The 21,435-nt window shown below is 41.6% G+C and overlaps 1 non-coding gene across 1 annotated transcript; it reads right to left on the bottom strand.

Moving 5' to 3' along the window:
* Window positions 1–3,012: 3,012 nt before the first annotated feature.
* On the bottom strand, window positions 3,013–3,085 carry TRNAV-CAC (transfer RNA valine (anticodon CAC)). Its single transcript has one exon. It is a non-coding gene; the product is annotated as a tRNA-Val (tRNA).
* Between the last annotated feature and the right edge of the window lie 18,350 nt (window positions 3,086–21,435).

Below are 21,435 nucleotides of genomic sequence, written 5' to 3'. Positions count from 1 at the left end.
ATAAACTTTCTTTACAGAGGAGGATTTCTAAATTGACAAAAGCCTTAAGGAAACAAGCTCTACATCGTTACTGATTAGGAAAACGCAAATATAAACCATGAAAAGACACCATTACAAACCCATGAGAATGGAATATTTGAGAGAAAGAGAACACTTGCTGACAAGAACGTGGAACAACTGCAACCTTCTTTGCTGGTGAGAAACCATTCTAGAGGACTGTTTGGAAGCATCTAAAAAAGTTAAACTTGCACCTATCCCTTGATCCAGAAATTCCAGTACTTGGTGAATACTCAAGGGAAATGGATGCACATGTCCACACAAAGACTCAGACAAAAATACTTACAGCGCACTTTTCACAATAGTGGAAACTGCAAATAACCCAAATGTCCCTCACCTGTGGTGTATTCACACACTGGAATAACATCAGCAATACCACAATTAAGAAGTGATAAATGCAACAGCATAGATATTCCTTGAAAACATAATGTTTCTTAAAGGAAAAAAAAAAAAACAGATAACAAGAAATGTGCATTCATTCATGTGCATTTCAAGAATAGAGAAAACTAATCTCTGGTGAGAGACCTCAGAATAGTAATTAATCAAAGCTGAGAAGGGATGGGAGTTGCAGATTACCTGGAAAGGAGCTCTTTGGACCTTGCAGGGCTGATGGAAACTTTCTATAACTTGATTACATTTGTCAAATTCAATTATTGTTCGCTAAAGATTTGTGCATTATACTCAATGTGAATTCTACTTCAGTAATGTGCTGTTAGCTTAAAAACTGAGGGACAAGGGCTGAGTGACATGGCCCATATGGCAGGGAGTTTGTATTTTACTGTAAACCCATTAAAGGTTTAGTCTGGTTTCGTGTAAAAGAGCCCAGCTGATATTTGAAATATCTTTACCAGGAGAACGGTTATGACCATATTATCACAACAGTGGAAGGTATAATGCTGAATGAGAGGCATTTCACCTTTTGCCGGGGTGTGGGGCGCATGCAAAAAAAAAACAGGCTCAGGTGTGCTCACTGTCAGGGTTCCTTCCCTTCTGACTCCTAGGTGTACGCTCTGCTGCCGACTGGCGGCAGATAGGGAGCGATGCAGGTGCAGAAATGAAACGGTAACCAAAAGAAGCGCGCCAGTGCGTGATAAAACCCGCGCCAGACACTACCCGGACTCGGATTTGAATCGCGTTTGCTGCTACAACGCAGAATACTAACCACTACACGATCACCACTCGCACAAACGTGCTAAGGTTTACCAGGCTCCCTTTAATTGTATTGACAAAGAAACATTCACACTGTTCTGCTGTTTTTTTCTTGGACAGCTGCAGGTGCTCTGTTTTTCTCCCTTTCATGTCCTTCCTCCGCTTACTCCTCCCCTTTCGGCTGCGTCATAAAAACCATTCTCTCCTCCCAGGATCTCGTCTGTGTCTCTGCACGGGCCTCCTGGGGATCTCGCCCTAGTCCACGCCTTCCTGCTTTCCTTAGCTCCTCTTCAAGGTTCCCGTTCTCCCCCTCATTTTCTCCGCTCCCGCCCGCCCGACCGCAAACAAGTCGAGCTTGGGGCGCTTCAGAGGCGCAGGCAGGCTGGAGAAGGCGGAGCAGACGACGCGAAGGGACGTCCCGGAGCCCACGGGGGTCACCGTGTCATGGTCCCCGCAGCCCTCAGGCAGGGGTCGCAGACCCGGGGTCTACTGGTGTCTCTGGCTTCTGAGGCAGACGAGGAGCAAGGAGCGGCGAAGGCCATTCGGCTGCCCTCTTGCGTCGGAATCACCCAATGCGCAGGTTTCAAAGGTGACGAAGAGCACGATTCGTCACCCCCAACCCCTCGCTTTTCCGAGAATTTGTACCATAGAAAACCTGCGGAACGCCTAATGCTTCGTAAGTGGTCTCTCCCTGTGGAACCCACACACCTTTGCTGGTGTCTCTGTGGCGCAATCTGTTAGCGCGTTGTGCTGTTAATAGGTTAATCTTGACAGTTCGAGCTCAGCCGGGGGTGTAATTTAATCTTTTTTCTTCTTTTTTTTTTTTTTTATAAGTGTAAGATGTTCTGAGTATTTCTATTCCATAAATCTTACTATGTAAAGGTAGAGAGCAGCCCTAGTTACCCTCCTCTTTGTCTTGGAAACTGAGAACTCAAAAAATATCGAGTGAAATCATCAAAGTAGTTTCTGACAAAGGAGTGTATTCTGTCTGTTATTTGTACTATTATTTATTCAACCGTTTCCATACACTTTGGAAATTAAGTTGATTCTATGGTTTTATGATTACAAATAATGTTGCAAACACCATTTTCTATCTATAATCACTTACTGTTTCTTTAGCAACCGTTACTAAGACATTCCCATTACTTTCAGAAATCCCAGATGAATGGCAGCAGTTTCCACTGCCCTTCATAAAATCGCCACCACAGAATGTTTTGAGGATGCAAAGACAGGTCCCGGAAATGTATTTCTCACAGACTTGTTAAACGTAGTGTCTTCCTGATCATACCTGGGGCTATAGATGTGGGTGAACGAACATGTCTTACGTGATAAATTTACTGTAGCTTTCTAATCCCCCTAAGCCCTTAGATATTTTCCTCCACAATAAATATATCAAAGACGTTCTGGGATTTCAACTTTATTTACTGTAGGCCACCTTTGGGGGCAAGTTTTCAGGCAACTGGCTCAAGTGAACAATTTAGAACCTCTGACACCTGCTGAAACTAACACAATAGCTCCGGTATTTCTCCTTAGTGCACCTATGTCAATAAAAATACATAGCCGTATCCAACTTTATATTCCTTCCACCCAGCTTATACCCCCTTAGGATCCATTTCCATAGATGCATCCCAGGATTTTTGTTCATATATAGTGGCAAAAATCTTGTAGTACCTCTGGTTGTATTTCACCTTCCCATGGGTCACCATACCTTCTGCATTTCCCTCTGGGACTCTCAAGGATTTGGGTCAGATTATAGATGTGATGAGAAAAAGTAGCAGTCGGCCAGAAGGAGGTGTAAAACTGAGCTGTTTCCGCCCGGTTTCGAACCGGGGACCTTTCGCGTGTGAGGCGAACGTGATAACCACTACACTACGGAAACTAAGCGGATGTTTGGCGGTAAAGATCCACCCATGAAAATGTTAAGCTTGCCTTCTTTGACTTTTGTGGTTTCCAACGTATGAAATTCAATCCTGTTTCGAAATTCAAACGCCAGCAGCGAAGTGCTAGAAAAAAGCCTCAGGAAGTACCAAGCAAATCCTTCAGGCAAAGGAGACTGCCGCTCCCGATAGACCCTGGCTTACTGCATTGGCCTTGACTGGTCATTTCTCTCAAGTCTTAGCTTTAATGCCACTTTGTTATCTCTCTCCCCGCCATTTTCCTTTGCGTTTGATGTGAGACCTCGAAGCCAGAGTGTAGGTAGGGCTCCATGGCCCTTGTTTCGAGGGTGGGCGCAGAACCCTAAACCTGTTTCCTGTCTCATTCATCTCACCAACTTTCTAATCCCCTTCAGCAGCTTCTCATTTCTTCGTGCCCTTCTGGAGCGTGTCCTTCTTCAAGCTTGTGGCCCTCTTTCTCAGGATGAGGAAGATACACTGAAAATTGTGATATTGCTGACATTGTCATAGACTTATTCCCTGGATAGAATTGAACTCAAAGAATTTCATTCCTTGTCACTCTCAAGGATCTTTGCAGAAGAAAGCTTAAATTACAGAAAACACTTGAATGTTTGACCTTCCCCCAAAGAACAATCTGAAAAACAACCGCAATTACTGCCAAAGTCTGTGAAGGAGGCTTTATGTGTTAATCTAAAAATCAAAGCTTGTGCGTTCACCCCAGGACTGGAGGGAACAGCAATAAAAGTGGTTTGGAAGACGGCTTCAGAGGCTGCAAGACATCACTTCAACCAAAGAGAAGTTAGGTTTCCACTGGGATCTGGACTCTGTTGACTTTGCAGATGGAATTTAGAGAAGCTTCCATTCTGAGGGAGGTAAGAAACAAGTAACATGATGGCAGTTAGTCTTCATTCTTGAAATCATTTAACCATTAGGTGTCACCCCTAAGCCCAAAAATGTGTCACATGAAATGACTTGAGTCCCCAGTGTGTGAAGCTTCCCTGGGCTTACAGAATGAGAAGAGTTTGGTAGATCAGAGGATGAAAGAGACACAAGCCTAGGCTCTAGTGTGACACAAAGACTTCAGAATTGGTAGCCTTTTGACACACCAATTAGTACGTTAAATTACTAACTCAGTGTGCGATTCTGTAAACCTACCTGGAATCAAAGGCTTCCTTTTGAGTCTTTAAAATAGAATATACTTTGGAAAAGGAGGATGAGAAGTACTGCACAACTCCAAGAATGTATTCAATGTCATAGTATTATAGATGTACAAATTGCTGAATTGGTGTATGTCCTCCTGTATGTATTCTCAGCAACAAATAAATAAAATAAATTAGAAAAAAAAAAAAAAAGAATACAGTACCTTGGGTTTTTTCTGTCACCCCAGACATGATCTCATCTTCTTTTTACTTATTTAAATCAGATATCAAGGAGCCCTAATGAGTGAAGTAGTTTAGAAATAACAGGGATATTCTTATCTGGAGCTCCAAAAATTAGAGGTGAAATTTCCACCTATTCAGAAAGAACCCAGAGAATGCTTTAGCTAAATGAAAGCTTGGAAGTCCATAGGCCCTTATTTAAGGTCATTGCCTTCCTCTGGCAGCAAAGACCCATGATTTCGTATCTTGGGTTCAGGATCCCACATCTCAGTCAGGATCCCCAATCCCATAACAAAGTACCAACTGAAAGCTTAAATCCCTCAGACTTTGGAGCTCCTGGAGCTGGGGGGCTGGCACTGCTGTAAGGCCTGAGCTGGGGATCTCTCCCCTTCCCCTTACTGTATTTGCCTTGGCAGGTTCTTCCTCTCAAGACTTAGCATTAATGCCTCTTTGTTACCTCGTTCTCTCGTTCTGCCACTTTGCTTTGTTCTGTTTGACCAAATTTAAATCTAATGTTTTAACCAGGCCTTTATGTTTTTAACAGTTGCATAGCCAAGGCCCAAAGTCTCAGAATATTTTGCTGTTTTAAAATTCTGAGGATCCACCCTTGATTAGATCCTTGAGTTGGATAGAAGACCAGGCGATGAGGCTGAGTACTAACTGCCCATTACCTAGTGCAGGCCCCAAGTTCAGGCAACACAGACTACAATGTTGGCTCTACTATTTCTTTTTCTCCTCTTCCTCTTTGTTTTTCTGTTTCTTTCTTTCTTCTTCTTCTTTTTTTTTTTTTTTTGGTTTTATGATTATCGATCATTTTCTCTTAGGATTATTCTTTTTACCGTAGAAATGATGAGATCCTCTGCAACTATCACTTTCTTATTGTCTAATACTAGCACCTTGCCTTTCATTTTTTGCTGACCTAGAGGTCATCCCCCACTCCTCTGTCATTTTGTTGTACTGTGGGGGCTTGTGTGTCACTGTGATGCTGGAAGCTATGCCACCAGTATTCAAATATCAGCAGGTCACCCATGGTGGACAAGTTTCAGCTGAGCTTCCAGACTAAGACAGACTAGGAAGAAGTACCTGGGGGTCTACTTCCGAAAAGCATTAGCCAGTGAAAACCTTATGAATAGCAGCAGAACACTGTCTGATATAGTGCTGGAAGATGAGCCCCCCAGGTTGGAAGACACTCAAAAGATGACTTGGGAAGAGCCGCCTCCTCAAAGTAGAGTCGACCTTAATGACGTGGATGGAGTCAAGCTTTCGGGACCTTCATTTGCTGATGCGGCATGTCTCAAAATGTGAAGAAACAGCTTCGAACATCCATTAATCATCAGAACCGGAAATGTACTAAGTATGAATCTAGGAAAATTGGAAATCATAAAAAAATGAAATGGAATGTATAAACATTGGATAATCTAGGCACTAGTGAGCTGAAATGGACTGGTATTGGTCATTCTGAATTTGACAATCATATGGCCTACTATGCCGGGAATGACAACTTGAAGAGGAATGGCGTTGCATTCATCTTCAAAAAAAAAAAAAAAATTTCAAGATCTATCCTCAAGTATAATGCTGTCAGAAGGATAATATCCATATGCCTGCAAGAAAGACCAAATTCAAATTTATGCACCAATTCCTAAGGCCAAAGATGAAGAAATTGAAGATTTTTACCAACTTCCACAGTCTGAAATGGATCGAACATGCAATCAGGATGCACTGATGATTACTGGTGATTGGAATGCAAAAGTTAGAAACGAAGAAGGATCAGCAGTTGGAAAATATGGCCTTGGTGATAGAAACGATGCCAAAGATCGAATGATTGAATTTTGCAAGACCAACGACTTCTTCATTGCAAATGTCTTTTTTCACCAACAAGAACAGTGGCTATACACAGACCTCACCAGATGGAATACACAGGAATCAAATTGACTACATCTGTGGAAAGAGATGATGGAAAAGCTCAATATCATCAGTCAGAACAAGGCCAGAGGCTGACTGAAGATCAGACCATCACTTACTCCTATGCGAGTTCAAGCTGAAACTGAAGAAAATTAGAACAAGTCCACAGGAGCCAAAGTTCGACCTTGAGTGTATCCCACCTGAATTTAGAGACCATCTCAAGAATAGATTTGATGCATTAACACTAATGACTGAAGACAAGAAGAGTTGTGGAATGACATCAAGGACATCATACATGAAGAAAGCAAGAGGTCATTAAAAAGACAGGAAAGAAAGAAAAGACCTAAATGGATGTCAGAAGAGGCTCTGAAACTTGCTCTTGAACATCAAGTAGCTAAAGCAAAAGGAAAAAGAGGTGAACTAAAAGAGCTGAACGGAAAATGTCAAAAGGTAGTCCAAGAAGACAAAGTATTATGATGACATGTGCAAAGAGCTGGAGATAGAAAACCAAAAGGGAAGAACACGCTCAGCCTTTCTCAAGCTAAAAGAACTGAAGAAAAAATTCAAGCCTTGAGTTGCAATACTGAAGGATTCTATGGGAAGATATTAAAGGACGCAGGAAGCATCAAAAGAAGATGGAAGGAAAAAACACACAGTAACTATACCAAAAAGAACTGGTCTATGTTTAACCATTTCAGGAGGGAACATATTATCAAGAATCGAAAGTACTGAAGGAAGAAGTACAAGCTACTCTGATGGCATTGACCAAAAACAAGGCTCCGGAAATGACGGTATACCAATTGAGATGTTTCAACAAATGGTTGCAGCGCTGGAAGTGCTCACTTGTCCATGCCAAGAAATTTGGGAAACAGCTACTTGGCCAACAGATTGGAAGAGATCCATATTTATGCCTATTCCCGAGAAAGGTGACCCAACCCAATGTGGAAATTATCAAACAATATCATTAATATAACATGGAAGCAAAATTTTGCTGAAGATCATTCAAAAGCGGCTACAGCAGTATATCGACAGGGAACTGCCAGAAATTCAAGCTGGGTTTAGAAAAGGATGCAGAACCAGAGATATCATTGCTGATGTCAGATGGATTCTGGCTGAAAGCAGAGAATACCAGAAAGAGGTCTACCTGTGTTTTATTGACTATGCTAAGGCATTCAACTCTGTGGATCATAACAAATTATGGGTAACATGGCAGAGAATGGGGTTCTGGAACACTTAATTGTGCTCATGAGGAATCTGTACATGAATCAAAAGGCAATCGTTCACACAGAACAAGGGAATACTGCATGGTTTAAAGTCAGGAAAGGTGTGAGCCAGGGTTGTATCATTTCACCATCCCTATTCAATCTGTATGCTGAGCAAATAATCTGTGAAGCTGGATTATATGAAGAAAAACGGGGCATCAGGGTTGGAGGAAGACTCATTAACAACCTGCATTATGCAGATGACACAACCTTGCTTGCTGAAAGTGAAGAGGACTTGAAGCACTTACTGATGAAGCACAGCCTTCAGTATGCATTACACTTCAACATAAAGAAAACAAAAATCCTCACGACTGGACCAATAAACAACACCAGGATAAACGGAGAAAAGATTGAGGTTGTCAAGGATTTCATTTTACTTTGATCTACCATCAACATGGAAGCAGCAGTCAGGAAACAATTTTTAATATATTTACTCATGTGCTCTATCCTATAATACACACAAAATTGTTTCTAGGTTATTCCATCAATATGACTATCAACAATAAATCTACAAAGTTCAAAATTTCTTTGCAGAGTCTTCTGACCTTGGAATATACACCACTGTGGATCACAGTCAGCAACCTGCGTTCAAAATTTATTTATTTTCTGTGTGGTTGTATTATCATTTTGATATACAATTTGATTTAAATTTTCTGTTTTTGTTTATCAATTGCTGTGTTTTTTTCCCAAAAATGTAAAACATCACATGGTTTAAAAATCAAAACTATATAAAACAGATAATACTTAGCAAAGCCTCACCATCATTTCTGTAGCTTAAAGCACATTCCCTAGATGAAAACATTTGTAATATCTTCTGGCTTATCCTTCTTGAAAATTAAAGATGTATTAATAATAAGTACAAACATGTCTTTCCTCTCCTTTCTTAAAGAAAAGGTTGAATACTGTATACTTTTTTTACTTCTTTCTTTGCTTTTTTTCACATAAACAATTTATCCTAGAACTAACTCAATAGCAGTTCATAGAGACCCTCACATTTTGGCCACATAGAACTCTATTATGTGTATGCATGACCAGGTCATTTGTTAATGTGTCATATGCAATCTAACCATTTTGAAATCATTAACCCAAGTGACCAAACTCACTTTTCAAAAGCACGAACTAGCCTTAGGAAGAAGAAAGGGAATTTTATGTGCCAAGATAATGCATGATAATAATCTCTTTGTAAGTTATTTGACCTATGTGTATAATTTAAATACAAAGTTTACATCGATTACACATATTTAGTGTTGTGATGTTTTCTCTACGTAAATTGAACAATGACATAATACTGTAAGGCAACTTGGACACACATACCCTGTGACACATCAGTGAATGCTCCTGGATACCTTGATGTATTTACATGTAGGAAGTGTCCAAATCAATTCTCACTTCTCTTCACCAAATATTTATTGATCAACCCAAATCTACCTACTATCAGTTCAATTCTGTTCCGCTTCTGTCTGACACCAGGTGCACATGCAGCATCTTCTTCTGACTGTAACCACCTGGAGCTAGAGCAGACCTCACAAGTAAAGGGCACAGTCCTCCAGACTGCCAAGCCTGCCCAAGAGATCAGATGGCAGCCGAAATTTGGGGAGCCCTCATGACACACTCACTTCTGATCTGCTAGCTACAAATACAGAAGTTCCGTCTACCCCTTCAGGATAGCAGCCATAAGCTCAGAAGTCCTCAGGCCCCACACTTCTGACCTGCTGGCTCTCACTACTCCCTTGGGTTTGATAATTCACTGGAATTGATTCACAGAAACCACAGAAAGTACTACACTTACAATTACAGTGCTATAGCAAAAAGGATACAAACGAAGAGAGAGGCAGGGCAAGGGCTGGGAATGTTCTGAACGTTGAGAGTCCTTGTCCAAAACAGAATGTGCTACCATTCCATGGACATAGTTGTCGCTCACCAACCAGGAGCCCACGGAGCTTCGGTGTCCAGAGCCTTTGTTGGAGTCTCGTTACTTCGGCATGATTGAGTGAATTTTTCCCCATCACCGCCCCCTCCCCCCATTTGGCTGATATTGGGAGGTGGTCTTTCTAGCGTGACCAGTATCAGTTGAGTCATCTTATTAGTACAAACCCTAATAGTGGTCTGGAGGCCTATAGAAAACAAAGGCACCTCAATTACTCAGCAAATCCCAAGTGTTTAGAGTTATCTCAAGGAGTTCTGGTGACACAATGGTTAAGTACTTGGCTTCTATTGGAAGCTTGGGAGTTTGAATCCACCAGCCACTCCAAGGAAGAAAGATACAGCACTCGGTCTCTATAAAGATTTATTTCCTTGAAAACCCAGTTGGGCAGTTCTACCTGTCCTATACGGTTACTGTGAGTTAGAATAGACTTGATGGCAAAGGGTTTAATTTTTTTTTTTTTTTAATTTAGAGTTATCTCTCAGAAACCAAGGGCAAAGACTAAGTTCTAGGATGAAGTAAAATTCTTTACCACACATTACCTTTCAAAAAAATAAAGAACTGTGAAGTCTCTGGCTCATAATATATTTAGAAATTGGAATGTAATGGAGATGGCCAGGCTCTCAGAAAAGATGGCGGCTGTATAAGTGTCAAAATCCTGTCTTGTAGCCTCAACAGCACGTGGTCGATTTTGAGTCACAGCAGATGAGGTTAGTCTGGTTTGCCTGAGTGTATAAATGTTAAACATGGTTAATTTTTTTTTTATTGTAAATATAACAAATATATGTTTGTTTTTAAGAAAAATTACCCAAAAAAGAAGTGTGTAAAGAGGAATATGAAATTTCCCTGGTTCCCAATTCCACTCCCCAGGTAAACCCCTGCTGACATACCTTTATATACTACACATAGGATCTTGTGGTGGCTTTGGAGTGTAATTAAGACAGATTTCCCAGGCTGTGGAAGATTTCACTATTTCACTATCTCAGGTAGCTTTGCACCAGAATCCTGCTGTCTTTGCTTAACTGCCCAGGAGCAGCTTTTGCACTAGAATCCTCTTTCCTTTGCTTGGCTTCCTCTCCACAGCTTTGCATTAGAATCCTGCTTTCTTTGCTTGGAAGTTATATGTAAACTCCACTGTGCCTGTGTAGTAAGATGAAAAATCTTGCTGATGTAACTTGTATGAACTCCCTACTTGTAAACCCCTTATAAGTAACTTTTCCCCTCACCCTAGGGGAGCAGTCTTGGCAGCAGCAACTCCAGCTGACTCCTTTTCTTGCACCAGGAAATAAAGGTGTCTTTCCTGCTCGCCCTCCTCAGTCTCTGGTTTATTGGCCAATTTGAGTCACCCTGAGCAGTACTTGGGGTTTCTATCTGGTAATAGGTGCTGTTTGGCCAAGGGACCCAGGAAGTCCCAATTCCTGCCCTGACAGTCATCTGCTCTCCCTGGACAATGAGAAGTGAGTGAAGTTAAAGAAAAGAAAAATAACACTATTGTTTGCAGAAATTTCACCTTGGGACAGGAAACTAGTAAATGAGTATGTGGTTTATGACTGAGGCTTAAACAGCTGTGCCATTGACCTAAAAATAACGAATTTTACCTCATTTCCTGAGATGCCAATGAAATGACAGAAGTCAATAAAAGAAAGGGGCAGAGAGAAAGCCAGACTAGTGAGACCACTCACACAGGTCAACTGTACTAAGCCCTGTCTGATAGAAGACAGTCTTGAGATTGTTCTGTGGCAACTACGAAAGCTAAATGAGGATTTATATAACTCTGTTGAGATGCTCGTATAGGGTCACTATGAGTCAGAATCGACTGGACCGCATGGTTTTTTGTTTTTTGATGTGTTTATACATGTGAGTCTGAATCTTGACTCTATGGCAATGAGGTTAGGGTTTGGTATTTGGCTGTATTCAGCTACCTCTGAGGTGGTTCCATGATGCCATTGTGAGCACTCTAGGCTGTGAACCAGCCATCCGAGTTCGGTGGGACCTTAGTGTTTAATTCAAAAGGATGTTTTTTAAAAACTCCTTAGCGAATGAAACTTGTTATCACTATTTGGCATTGTGCTCCAGATCGCCATTTAGAGGGAGAATGGTTTGGGACCGGGAGGGAAGAAGCTGGGGGGGGGGGGGGCCAGGCTCCGAGAAGCACCAGCTGCTCCAGATCCTCCTGCATCTCTTGCTCCCTGTGGCCTTTTGCGCCTCACAGGGTATCCCTCTTCCTCTTCTCTCTTCCTCAGGAACTAAGGCTCCAGTAACCCATAGAAAATAGTTGAGGAAGGCGAAGAGACAGGAAAGAACAGAGAGGACAATAGGGAGAAAAATGGAGAAAGTAGGGAATGTAAGGCTGAGGAACTGGGCGTTCACAGGAGCGGTTTCAGTTGGACGACTGTAGCTCTTCACTCAGGAGCGCTCCCATCCCTTCCTGACCCACTCGAGAACCCAGTTCCATCAAGAAATCTCAAAGCTGCTTGCCTGACATTTGTTCTCGCAAAGTTTCCTTTCACTCTGTGGGGGTGGATTAAGTTGGTTGGCAAGTGAGTGGAAGCCAAGTGAAGTGCCTTGTGGGCTCCCACAGCATTAACTAGCAGGTGGTGCACCCACTCACCCAAATGCACACCATTTTCCCCTTGCAGGTTGCCTGCAGGGCCTGGAGTAGAAAACTGGAAAATCAAGGCATAACAATGTTTCTTTAGAGAGAAAGAGAGAAATAGCCGGCTAATTGGTTATATGAACTGAAAGTGGTTATCTCTGGAGAACAGGCAATGTAGAAAGGGACCAGGGGACTACTGTTTTTCATCACAAACTTTTGTGCATATATTACTTTGGTAAAAATATATACTACATAAAAATAATTTATGTTACGTAGAATGTTTTTAAAGTTAATTGCTTTTATTTGAATTGAAATTTTGGTGTCTTCATATGTATCCCTCTTTAAAGGTTTTGTGTCACATGTAGAAATGCCTTCCCACTGAAATATTTTTAAAAAATGTATTGGGGCAATTATGAAGCAAACATCGAATCATTATTCCCCTTTTAATGAACTGAACAGATGGGCTAATAAACTCCCAGATCCTCCCAGATATAACTAATTCCACAGCTCATGCCCTGAAGCTTCAACAGCTGAGAGGACTGGACATGATTTAGCACTGAACAGTCTTGAGTTCAAGGAAATCCATTAAACTCTCTGTATACCTCAGCTTCCTCATCAGCAATATGCCAAAAGTTGCCTTCAGTGTTGGCTCAGATATATTTGGGCAATCTTCCACCCTAGGGAGAAGGGAAGCTCTCAGCTCTTACTGGTCAGGCTAGCTCAGTCCATAGGCCATACAACTTCTCATTTTAAGGTCCTACACATTGCCTAGTTTTCTTTGAATGGACCTCTTTGGTATCCTCTTTGGTATCCAGTGGCTCCTTGGGTTGTACAGATAAATCCTTTGCACTGTGTCTAACCAAGCCCACAAGCAGGTGCTAGGACCCTTCTCCTTGGAACTATTGTTGTCATCTATTCAAATATTTTTTTTCTGCCACTGTAGCTGCTCTGTTTCTGGAACTCCAGTCACATGGATATTTAGCCACTTGATGTTTTCTCACACGTCAGTGACGCTTTGTTTTTTTCATTTTTAGTTCTTTTTTCTCTCTGGGTTTCATGCTGGATAATTTATATTTCTATGTCTCCTACAATGTCTAATCTGTTGTAAAAATCAACCAGTGTATTTTTCATCTCTAAAAGTTCTATATGAGTCTTTTAAAAAATATATATATATATCTTTCATTTTTCTCCATCTTCCTGAACATACAGTGTATGTTTATATAGCTATTTTAATATCTTGCTTACTGATTCTATCTATATCCTTTCTGTCTGTTTCTATTGATTGATTTTTCTTATGGTTGTGGATCATTGTTTTCCTGCTTCTTTTTTTTTGCATACCTAATAATTTTTATTGGATGCTAGACATGATTTTATGTTAACTACTAGATTTTTTTTTTCATATTGCCCTTTAGATATTTTTTGACTTTGATCTAGGATGCAGTGAAATTATTTGGAAACAGTTCGATTCTTTCCAGGCAGGCTTTTAAGCTTTGTTAGGCGGGTTCAGAGAATCCTTTAGTCTAAGGCTAATGTGGACACAGTGTTGAGGTATTACCCCTCTGAAGACTCTCCTTCCTGCCACATATGTTAGATACTTTTTCCATTCAGGCTGGTGGGAGCGCACACTCTTAGGGGCTCTGTCCTACACTTCCCGTGGTTCAACGTCTGAAAAGAGCTGTTTTGCATATATTTTGTCTCGTAATCTAGTTGTTTAAGGTGAAAAAATAAATACCATCTCTGTCACTTCATCATGGCCTAAAACAGAAGTCTATACACTTTTCTTTTGTTACACCAAAAACCAAACCCATTGCCGTTGAGTCGTTTCTGAGTAGAACCGTCCCATAGGGTTTCCAATGAGCGCCTGGTAGATTTAAACTGCGACCTGTTGGTTAGCAGCTATAGCACTTAACCACTACGCCACCAGCGTTTCCACTTCTTTTTCATATAGTTGTTATATTTCACAATTAAGAAAAAAACTTATCTTGGATGTTGTTTCTTATCTCTTTACCTAATAAGTGCCATACACCATGCTATGTGTATTATTATATCATCTTAATTAATCTGTACAATAACTCTACCACACAGTGTTATTTTCACAGGACACTTGAAACATTGAAAGAGCTGGCCCAAGGCCAAACAGTAGGCAAGTAGTGGTGCCAGGACTGGAAGGGAGGCCTTCCCAGAGGTAGTGCTCCCAGCCACAGACCAGGCCAAAGATCTTTGTAATAACCTTGGTATATCTGATATGCCTGGAGTCCAGTATCCAACGAGTTCCTAGCCCCTGTGTTGATAGACTCCTTTTAGTCAGAAACTCCTCCCTCAGGGATTCAGAGTATAACTTAGCCCTTAAACTCTGAGGAAATCCCCTACACTCTCTGCAAACTCATGTTTTCTCATTGCTAAGGCACTGAAAATGAACTTCAGGTATTTTGTTTTTGGGCAAGGAAATCTCCTACTTCTCAGGAGAAAATTCATGGCTCTTCTTCATCAAGCTGTATCAGTCCGGTAGGATGTACGGCTTCTAGTTTCAATGTCCTGAATACTTACTTGGCATCTGCTGTGTTTTAGTTGGTTTTCTTTGCATGCCTTTGCTTTACTCCTCTTCTCTCTAACGTCTAATCTCTGTGTACCGTCGCTGCAGTAGACACGAGGGGGCGCCAGGGTCGTTTGTGCTTTTTCTCGGTTTGGCTAGTTATAACAGGATTCCAGGAAATTTGAATTTATCAGGCCAAGGTGTCTCAGAAGTGAGAGTGAGGTGAGAACACACGACCTGGGAGGGGTCAGCAAAAGGCCAACACCTGCCAACACAAGACCTAGGGTTTTCTTCTAAAATATAGTTTAATATTCAGCATTTTCAGGTAAGGAAAATGCTAAAGTTATTTCAGACAGTGAAAATAATGTTCTATTTATTTACAATTCCTGGAGTCCCTGGGTGGTGAAAAAGGTTAAATGCTTGACTACTAGCCCAAAGCTTGGTGTTTTGAATCCACCCAAAGGTGCCTTGGAAGACAGACCTGGCGATCTGCTTGTGAAAGGTCATAGTTTTGAAAACCCTATGGAGCAGTTCTACTCTGCACACAAGGGGTCAAGATGAGTAAGAATAGACTTAATAGCAACTAACAACAACAACATTTACAATTTCCACCATCATTGAAAGAGAGGGCATCTTTAAAAAAAAAAATTTATTGTACTTTAAAAGCTTACAAATCAAGTCAGTCTCTCATACAAAAATTTATATACACCTTGCTGTGTACTCCTAGTTGCTCTTCCCCTAATGAGACAGCACACTTCTTCTCTCCACCCTCTATTTTCATGTTCATTCAGCCAGCTTCTGTCCTCCTCTGCCTTCTCATCTCCCTTCCAGACAGGAGCTGCCCACATAGTCTCCTGTGTCTACTTGATCCAAGAAGCTCACACCTCACCAGTATCACTTTCTATCATATAGCCCAGTCCAATTCCTGTCTGAAGAGTTGGCTTTGGGAATGGTTTCTGCCTTGGGCTAACAGAAGGTCTGGGGACCATGACCTCTGGGGTCCTTCTGGTCTCAGTCAGACCATTAAGCCTGGTCTTTTTATGAGAATTTGAGGTCTGCATCCCACAGCTCTCCTGCTCCCTCAGGAGTTTTCTGCTGTGTTCCCTGTGAGGGCAGTAATCAGTTGTAGCCAGGCATCATCTAGTGCTTCTGATCTTAAGCTGATGTAGTCTCGGGTTTATGTGGCCCTTTGGGTCTCTTGGGCTCATAATTACCTTGTGTCTTCGGTGTTCTTCATTCTCCTTTGCTCCAGGTGGATTGAGACCAATTGATGCATCTTAGATGGCCGCTTGCTAGCATTTAAGACCCCAGATGCCACTCTCCAAAGTGGGATGCAGAATGTTTTCTTAATAGATTTTATTATGCCAATTCACTTAGATGTCCCCTGAAACCATGGTCGACAAACTCCTGCCCCTGCTCCGCTGGCCTTCGAAGCATTCGGTTTATTCAGGGAACTTTTTTGCTCTTGGTTTAGTCCCGTTGTGCTGACCTCTCCTGTGTTGTGTGTTGTCTTTGCCTTTACCTAAAATAGTTCTTGCCTACTATCTAATTAGTGAAAAACCCTCTCCTTCCCTCTCTCCCCGCTCTTGTAACCATCAAAGAATGGTTTCTTCTCTGTTTAAACTATTTCTTGAGTTCTTGTAATAGTGGTCTCAAACAATATTTGTCCTTTTGCAACTGACTGATAACACTCAGCATAATGCCTTCCAGATTCATCCATGTTATGAAATATTTCACGGCTTCATCATTGTTCTTTATCGATGTGTAGTATTTCATTTGTGAATATACCATAATTTATTTATCCATTCATCCATTGATGGGCACCTTGGTTGCTTACATCTTTTTGCTATTGTAAACACTGCTGCAATGAACATGGGTGTGCATATATCTGTTCGTGCAAAGGCTCTTCTTTCTCTAAGATGAATTCCAAGGAGTGGAATTGCTGGATTATGTGGTAGTTCTATTTCTAGTTTTTTTAAGGAAGCTCCAAATCAATTTCCAAAGTGGTTGTACCATTTTACATTCCCACCAGCAGTGTATAAGTGTTCCAGTCAAGGGAGGATATCTTAAGGGAGCATCCTAACATTCCAAGTTTCTACTGCATGTCAGGTACAAATCCGAGGCAGAGAGAGCTAGGCTGTCCACCTATGAAGGAGGTAAGAGAGTACTTGAGGAAAGGGGTGGGGGTCGGGGGAGAGGAAACTGGAGCTAGAAAAATAAAGAGGCTGTTTTTGGGGGAGGCGTTCTGTAAAATGCTGGGAATAGTAGCATCAGCATTAGAACCTGTCAAACTTCAAGGGGGATAATGACCAGGATCAGCCCAAAGCTGATTCCCATGAGGTGGCAGTCAGGCATACCTACACCCTGCAACCTTCTTACCAATTCTGACCCAGCCATCACTCCCCACCCCCGCCCCGTGGCACTCTCTACTTCTCTTCTGGGTTCGGTGATCTGGTCCAATGGCCACATAGAACTCACAGATCATACTTACAATTAAGTGGTTTATTAAGGAAGTAACAGGGTGCAACTTGGGATCAGGATCAAAATGCACTTAGACAAAGTCTCCCTTCTTCAGTGCAGGACAGCTATCTCAGCTCCTCTTGGCTCTGATGTCTGTCACCACTGATGCTGCAGCTGGACCCCTTCTGGGCCTGTCATTGTCTTCAGCGTTACAGCCCTTGATCTGTTCCAGCTCTTTTAAGAGGTTCTTTACCTCTTCTCTCTTTCTCTGCTTCTTCTCTCTTCTTTCCTCCTTCTGCTTCTTCCTGTCTGAAAAACCTCTGTGGGGTTCGCTGTATACATACACAAAGTTCTCATCAGTTTCAAGGCATGGCCCTTCCACCAGGGCCATGAACTGACCAATGCCCTCTCAGGAGGTCACAGACACTTCATTTGCTTAGTAGGCTATAGACACTTCATTTGCATAGGTTATAGTACTGCATTTGCATAGTATGTTGACCAATCCCTGCAAGGCGCATACTAATTACAGAGCAGGCTACAACTCAGGACCAGACAAAAAGTATCAAAGGACAAGTTGTTTACAGCTTACCCGGGAAATGTCAATCAACCTGGACAAAATTAACAAACCCTCTAGGGTAGAAAACTGGGGCAAAGGTAACTCCTTAGGGCTTAAGGGAAAAAAAATCTCTCAAGCTATTTTACCAAAGAATCAAGGCAGAAGATCACTTAAGGGATCTCATATCACCACAGGTATGTTGGGGTGGTATCTGGAGAGATTTGGCTGGCAAGAGATGTAGGACTTGGGAGCAAGACATCAAGCAGGGCAGGTGTCACCCAAGGAAAGAAGTCTGTGGAAAGTTTAGATATTTAAAAGGCATTTGATGAAGTGTTGCCATCTGGTTTGTGATAACCAACGCTCTTTCTCACCTCTACAAAGAAGGCATCAAAGTGGGCTTCATGTGCTTGTTCTACATGTTGGGTATGAATATGGAATTAAATACATGCTTATTCATATTAAAATATTCATCCTTGTACCACTAAAAGTATCTGAGGTACTACCAGTGATACTTATACCACATACTGGGAAACTGGCTATTGAAAAGTAAAACAAGCCATACTCAGGGTGCAAAGTTGTTTGCTGTGATGGAATCTCCAAATGGAATCTCTTAGGCCAAGGGCACAAAAAACCGCTAAGTGCCAAGGAAATATAAAAAAAAACAAAAACCGATTGCCGTTGAGTCAATTCTGACTCATAGTGACCCTAAAGGACAGAGTAGAACTGCCCCACAGGGTTTCCAAGAAGCGCCTGGAGGATTCAAACTGCAGACCTTTTGGTTAGCAGTTGTAGCACTTAACCACTACACCACCTCTTCTGAGAATAATTATAGAGCCTGAGTGATCTCTAGAAACTATTCCAGGCATCCTCTCGTTTACAAAGAAACTGACTCTGAGTTGAGGTCCATGACTTCCCCAGACACGTGGCAAGGCTGATGCAGATGGAGCAGGACCTTGGCCCCCCAGAGTCTGGGAAGATGTAGCTAGGACACAGATGACTTCACTCAGGACAAGGCCACAGCACAATAGCCTACTAGTGGGACATTTGAGACTGAGTGATCCTACGAGAAAGCTCATTATTATACTCTTAGGTCAATGAGAATTCCAAGTTTTTGTCGTTTTACTAAGATTGGTGCTCCAATCTCCAAATCCAGGGCATTTTTTATACCTTATACCTTTTTCGTTAGGTTTTAAAGCTGATTTTGGTAAATGAAATTCTCAAGCATAAAGGGATTGCAGCTAGTTTCTTTCAACATCTTTGAATTCAACCGACGCCTTCACAGACTGGTTCAAATCCATGTTCTATTCTTTTCTTCCTTCCTTTTTCTTTCTTTCTTTCTTTCTCTCCTCTCTTTCTTTCTTTTCTCTCTCTCCCTCCCTCCCTCCCTCCCTCTCTCTCTCTTTTTTTCTTGCCTGGCTCTAGGCTGCAACTCCACAGCAATATCAATATCAATTTCTCTGTGGAAAAGAATTTAGTGATGTTGTTCCTAGGTGCCTTCGGCTTGGTTCCAACTGGTAGCCACCCTGTGCACAACAGAACAAAACACTGCCCAGTCCTGCGCCATCCTCACAATTGTTGTTATGCTTGAGCCCATCGTTGCAGCCACTGTGTCAATACATCTTATTGAGGGTCTTCCTCCTTTTTGCTGACCCTCCACTTTACCAAGCATAATGTCCTTCTCCAGGGACTGATCCCTCCTGACAACATGTCTAAAGTATGTGAGACTTAGGCTCACCGTCCTTGCTTCCAAGGAGCATTCTTGTTGTACTTCTTCCAAGACAGATTTGCTCCTTCTCTTGGAAGTCTGTGGTATATTCAACATTCTTCAGCACCACAATGCAAAGGCATCAGTTCTTCAGTCCTTATTCATTGTCCTGCTGTTGCATGCATATGAGGCAATTGAAAAGACCATGGCTTGGGTCGGGGCACCTTAGTCCTTAAAGTGACATCTTTTCTTTTTAACACCTTGTAGTGATCTTTTGAAGCAGATTTGCCCAATGCAATGTGTCATTTGATTTCTTGACTGCTGCTTGGATGGGTATTGATTGTGGATCAAAGTAAAATGAAATCCTTGACAACCTCAATCTTTTCTCCATTTATCATGATGTTGCTTATTGGTCCAGTCGCGAAGATTTTTGTTTTCTTTGTGTTGAGGTGTAATTCATACCGAAGACTATGGTCTTTGATCTTCATCAGTAAGTACTTTAAGTCCTCTTCACTTTGAAGAAGCAAGGTTGTGTCATCTGCATAATACAGGTCGTTAATGAGTCTTCCTCCAATCCTGATGCCCCATTTTTCTTCATATTGTCCAGTTTCTTGGATTATTCGCTAAGCATACAGACTGAATCGGTTTGGTGAAAGAATATAGCACTGATGCACACCTTTCCTGACTTTAAACCATGCAGTATCACCTTGTTCCGTTCAAAAGACTGCCTCTTGAACCATGTAAAGATTCCTCATGAGCACAATTAAGTGTTCCAGAATTCCCATTCTCTGCCATGTTACCCATAATTTGTTATGATCCGCACAATTGAATGCCTTAGCATAGTCAATAAAACACACGTAAACCTCTTTCTGGTATTCTCTGCTTTCAGCCAGAATCCATCTGACATCAGCAATGATATCTCTGGTTCTGCATCCTCTTCTAAACCCAGCTTGAATTTCTGGCAGTTCCCTGTCGATATACTGCTGCAGCCACTTTGGAATGATCTTCAGCAAAATTTTGCTTGCATTGTGATATTAATGATATTGTTCAATAATTTCTGCATTCGGTTGGATCACCTTTCTTGGGAATAGGCATAAATATGGATCTCTTTCTGTTGGCTGGCCAGGTAACTATCTTCCAAATTTCTTGGGATAGATGAGTGAGCACTTCCAGTACTGCATCCATTTGTTGAAACATCTCAGTTGGTATTCTGTCAATTCCTGGAGGCTTGTTTTTTGCCAGTGCCTTCAGTGCAGCTTGGACTTCTTCCTTCAGTACAGTTAGTTCCTGATCATATGGTACCGCCTGAAATGGTTGAACATTGGCCAATTCGTTTTGTTATAGTGGCTCTGTGTATTCCTTTCATCTTCTTTTGATGCTTCCTGCATCATTTAATATTTTCCCCATAGAATCCTTCAGTATGGCAACTCGAGGCTTGAATATTTTCTTCAGTTCTTTCAGCTTTTGAAAGGCTGAGGGTGTTCTTCCCTTTCGGTTTTCTATCTCTAGGTCTTTGCACTTGTCTCATACTTTACTTCGTCTTCTTGAGTCGCATTTGACTTTTTCTGTTCAGCTCTTTTACTTCGTCATTTTTTGGTTTTGCTTTAGCTACTTGACGTTCAAAAGCAAGTTTCAGAGTCTTTTCTGACATCCATTTAGGTCATTTCTTTCTCCCCTGTCCTTTTAATGACCTCTTGCTTTCTTCATGTATCATGTACTTGATGTCATTCCACAACTCATCTGGTCTTCTGTCATTAGTATTCAATGCATTAATCTGTGCTTGAGATGGTCTCTGGCTAAGCAATCAAGAAATGGGCATAAATTGCCAGAATTTATTGTAATGGAATAGAAGTCTGACAAGCAAACAAAATACTTTGTCCAGCAACTGATCACCAATCTCTGGGTATTTTCATGTGACTTGGGGGTCTAGAATTTAATTCAACAGCAGCTGGAGCTTCTTGAGGCTAGAAATCTTATGAGGAGTAATCTGTTTCTGCTAGTGAGGACTGTGGGTTCT

Source organism: Loxodonta africana, chromosome 3 (assembly GCF_030014295.1).
Source record: "Loxodonta africana isolate mLoxAfr1 chromosome 3, mLoxAfr1.hap2, whole genome shotgun sequence".
NCBI lineage: Eukaryota > Metazoa > Chordata > Mammalia > Proboscidea > Elephantidae > Loxodonta > Loxodonta africana.
This window is presented reverse-complemented; position numbering and strand designations above follow the sequence as displayed.